The 5,021-nt window shown below is 35.4% G+C and overlaps 1 pseudogene; it reads left to right on the top strand.

Annotated features, from left to right (window-relative positions):
- The first annotated feature begins 389 nt into the window (after nt 1-389).
- LOC140516836 (olfactory receptor 4P4-like) lies at nt 390-1,290 on the top strand (annotated as a pseudogene).
- The last annotated feature ends 3,731 nt before the right edge of the window (nt 1,291-5,021 follow it).

Here is a 5,021-nt window from a genome sequence, read left to right as displayed (position 1 = left end):
ATCCAATGGAGTTTGTCTAAGAGCTTAGGTGAGTAGCTGCTCTCACTCTGGCATCTTAGCTCCACCCTCTGCACTTTTTTCTTCTTGAGTATTCAAGGTTTAATAATAAAAAAGAAGAAGAAAGGTGTGGGTCATATTTTTGCCTTTCTGTGTAATTCTGGCGTTTAATATCTTCCTTGGGAACACAGTATGCACTTAAGTAATGTTCATTGACTAACATTATTAAAATTGAGCCAAGAACTTAATAGGTGTCATGTTCTCCTTGTTCTTAGTGGGGGTAATTTTAGATTATCATGGGTATTATTTGATAAATAACTAATATTATTCATGATTTTTCTAGTTTTAGATGTACTAATTTTTCTCTATACACTCATCTCAGTGGTGAAGTCATGGGGAATAGAAATAACATTACTGAATTTATCTTGCTGTGTCTATTAAATAATTAAGAGGTCCAGAACATCAGTTTTATTTTCTTTCCATGTTGCTATTTTGTGATTTTGATAGGAAATCTCTTCATCCTGACTACTATCAGACTTAGTCAACTCAGTGAACAGCCCATGTACTTTTTCCTCAGTTACTCATCCTTCATGGATGTCTGTTTCACCTCCACAGTTGCTCCAAAACGATTGCAGATTTATTGGCTCAGAGAACAACCATCTCCTATAAAAACTGTAAGATCCAGATGTTTTATGCTCATTTCTTTGGTAGCACAGAGCTCTTCATCCTGGTGGCAATGATCTTTGATCACTATGTCACCCTCTACAAGCCATTGTATTATATGGTCATCATGAGTAAACAGGTATGCCATCTTATCATGTTGACCTCTTGCATAGGGTCACTTCTCCATTTAATCATGCAAGTATTGATTACTGGTCAGCTTCCTTTCTGTGGCCCCAATAAAATAGACCATTATTTCTGTGATGTGTTTCCTCTGTTAAAGCTGGCCTGCACAGATACTTTCTTGCTTATTATCATATTAATTTGTAATACTGGGATGCTGTGTATTTTGACCTTCATTTCCTTGCTTATTTCTTATATCATTATCCTGACCACCCTTGAGCACTCACCCCTCAGAGGGTTGGCAAAAGGCCCTCTCCACGTATGGATCACACATGACTGTAGTCATCATGTTCTTTGTGCCCCTCATCTTCACCTATGTCCCTACTGGCAATTCTCTCAGTGAGGATAAGGTGTTTGCCCTCTTTTTACACCATCTTTGCTCCTATGTTCAACCTTTTCATCTATTCACTTAGAAATACTGACATAAAGAATTCCATTAGGAAAGTCTGATTATAAGAACTGTTTTCCAAAGGATAGTGATATCCATGGAATATATGATTCAGTTTCAAACATGGAAGTGTTAATAAGTACAAGGGAAGAATTTCCCACCTCCCAGTGGACTGAGCTAGAGGTATTACTAAAGTCTAATCAATTTCAGCAGTTGTCCTTAAGGCTAAACTGGTTTTTCCTTCCTGAGTAGATCTGGATATTGGGTTCTTGACGATTAAGTATTCACATTGGACAAAATGGCTTTTTGTGCATCTGTGTGTGTTTGTGTGTATTTATATGTCTCTTGGTGCTAAAAATATCCAAAACTAATATACCAACTGTCAGTTCCCACTATTATCGACATAGTGTCATTATGTTATTCTTTTTCTTCCTCAGAAATATTTTAGAGACACCAAATTTCAGTAGTAGAATGATTTTCTGAAGCTGTGTAGTCAACTCACCCCAATGAAGAAGAAGAAAGAGGAGGAGGAGGAAAAGGAGGAGGAGAAAGAAATGGAGAAGAAGAAAAATAAGTAGTTCCCTGATCTTGTCCTACTTGAAGCTTTCTAAAGAGAGCCAATAACTTCTAGCAACCTATATTTTGGTGAATCCAAATAGGCAACATTCTTGAAATTGAATTGAAAATGCCTTATTTTAATTTCTCTTCATTGTACCTAACACTACCTTTTGGGGCCAACAAAAAATATGGCACAGTTCTCATACACAACATATCCCTTCAGATATTTGAAAACAACATTCTTTCCCCTTTTACACCCTCACACTAAGTTTTCTGTTCTCTGGCCTAAAAATCCTCAGTTCCTTTAGTTAATTTTCAAATAATATAAGATGAATGTTCTTTCTCATCCCAATCACTACCTTAGACCTGAACCCTTTTTAGATTCCCCTGTCTGCCTATTCCCTGAATTATCTTGATTTGTTTTGTCTATATGTTTCATATACTTGCACAGATATGTGTCTCCACTCAAGAGAATGCAAGCTCAGTAGCTTTGTATCACCAGTTCCTAGCTCCATTTGTCACATAGTAGTTAGACCTAAACCCCCCACCACTTCTATACCATACCTCTTTTCATTGCCACTTCTACATTCTTCCTATACACCATCTTTCAGTAACTCATTCTCCTTTGAGATTTATTCAATTAAAATTTATCACCCAATCATGTTCAATGTAGTCACTATCTACCCATGCCTAGGGCACGGGTGATGCTTCCTAAAGGAATTCAGGGCCTGCTTAACCTTATTTTTTCTTCTCTGCCTCATCTCATCCCTTAATAATAGGGTACTGCAAGAGGAATAATACTAATCCCTCAAGCACCATGATTTCCTGATCACTCAAATTACTTAGTTCTCATGATGTACTGCTAGTCCACTGAGTAATGACTAAATATGTAAATGGTATTACTCTTGATTTTGCCATCACCCACAAGTGTTTCATGCTATTTCTTTTTTTGAAATTCCTTAATCTGATCATAATCTTTTATCATCCAATCTCTCCTTCTGTCTTATGATCCCTAATCTTTTTCTATTCTAATCGTAGGTTTCAATAATTTCACCTCTCAGTTCTTTCCTAGGCCATCACTTTTACTCTGTTTACACTATCTCTCTCTCCTCCTCTGGCACTGTTAGTATAGAATTTCAACTAGATGCTATCCATTACTCTCAAATGCCCTAAATTCTTCTGTTTTTACCAATCCTTCCTTGTATAACTTCCATCTTTATTTACTCCCCCCATTTAACACTTTAATAATAATAATAATAATAATAATAATAATAATAATAATAAATTTCATTGAATATGGATATGCTCATAAACTATCATCATATAAAACTCATCTGTTTCAGTGCTCAATTACTTGAGAAACCCATGTACATGGGATAATTACACTTTTCTTTCTTCACTCTGTTCTTATTCTTTGTGACCCAATTATTCAATTAAAATTATTTTCTTAAAAATCATCAATGACTTCTTAGTTGTCATATGTAAAGCCTATTTTTCTTAATTCCCATCATTCTTGACCTCTTAAATTTTTGGCACTAACAATCACCCTCTTTCCTTGCATATTCATTTCTTTCTTGAATTTCATGACACCCATGGTTCTTCCCCTGCCTACATGACTACTCCCTTTGAAACCTCCTTTTCTCAATGTTTTTCCAGGTTATACTCAATAAATACAGAAGACCCCCAACAGTCTGCCCTGGACACTCTTTTCTTTTCCCTTTATTTCATTCCCTTTGGTGCCTTCATCAGCATGATGCTAACAATTCTCAGATCTGCTTAGCTTAACCTCTAACTTAATGTTGGACCTCACATTCCTCTTCAGCTCTATTCTCACATCATCAATAGCCTATTGGATATATCAATCTGAATATATTGGAGTGATCTAAAATGTGATATGTTTGAAACATAACAAATTATCTTCCACTTTCTTTGCTTTTAAAATGTTATTTATTTTCAGTTTTCAGCACTCATTTCCACAAAATTTTGAATTTCAATTTTTCTCCCCATCTCCCCTCACACTATCCCAGGACAGTATGTATTCTGATTACCCTTTGCTCCAATATGCCCTCCCTTCTATCAACCCCTCATCATCATCTCTTCTATTTTACTGTAGGGCAACATAGATTTCTGTTCCCCATTTTCTATATATGTTACACATACACACACAAGCCCCCCCCCCCCCCCCAAACACACACATTCCACCTTCAACTATCCTGATATTGAGAAAGGTCTCATGAGTTAGAAATATCATCTTTCCATGTAGGAATGTAAGCAGTTCAACTTTAATAAGTCCCTTATGTTTTCTCTTTCCTGTTAACCTTTTCATGTTCATCTTAATTCTTGTACTTGAAAATCAAAATTTTTTTCAGTTCTCATCTTTTCAACAAGAATGTTGAAAGTCCTCTATTTTATTGAAGTTCCATTTTCCCTCCTGAAGTGTTATACTCAGTTTTACTCTGCAGTTAATTCTTGCTTTTAATCTTAGGCCCTTTGACCTGTGGCATATCATATTGTAATCCATGTGATCACTTAGCATGGAAGGTGATAAATCTTCTGTCATCCTGATTGTATTTCCACAATACTTAAATTGTTTCTTTCTGGCAGCTTGTGGTATTTTCTCCTTGGCCTTTGCACTCTGGAATTTGTCTACAATATTCTTAAGAGTTTTCTTTTTGGTATCTATTTCAAGAAGTAATCAGTGGATTCTATCCATTCCTATTTGACCCTCCAGATCTAGAATATCAGGGAAGGTTTCCTTGATAATTTCTTGAAACATGGTAAGTAGGATCTTCATTTTTTTAACATGGCTTTCAAGTAATTCAGTATTTTTAAGTTATCTCTCCTGCATCCATTTTCCAGATCAGCTGTTTTTCTTATGCAGTATTTTATACTGTCTTGTTTTTAACTCTTTTGGTTTTGTTTTGTAATTTATCTAGTTCTCAGGGGGTCATTAGCTTCCATTTGCTCCATTGTAATTATTGAGGAATAATTTTCTTAAGTGAGCTTTTGGATCACTACTTCGATTTGACCCATCCTGATACTGTGATATTCTTCTTATTAGAATTTTGGAGATCCTTGATAATTTGGGATAGATTAATTTTAAAGATATTTCTTCAGCATTTTGGGAGTTTTCTTTAGCAAACTGTTGGCTTATTTTCTCATTATTTTCTTGTACCACTCTCATTTCACTTCACAATTTTTCCTATACTTTTCTTACAGGATTTTCAAAATCTTT

The sequence above is a fragment of the Notamacropus eugenii genome, chromosome Y (genome assembly GCF_028372415.1).
Source record: "Notamacropus eugenii isolate mMacEug1 chromosome Y, mMacEug1.pri_v2, whole genome shotgun sequence".
Classification (NCBI taxonomy): Eukaryota; Metazoa; Chordata; class Mammalia; order Diprotodontia; family Macropodidae; genus Notamacropus; species Notamacropus eugenii.
The sequence above is the reverse complement of the archived record's forward strand: the minus strand, read 5'-3'. Positions and strand labels throughout refer to the sequence as shown.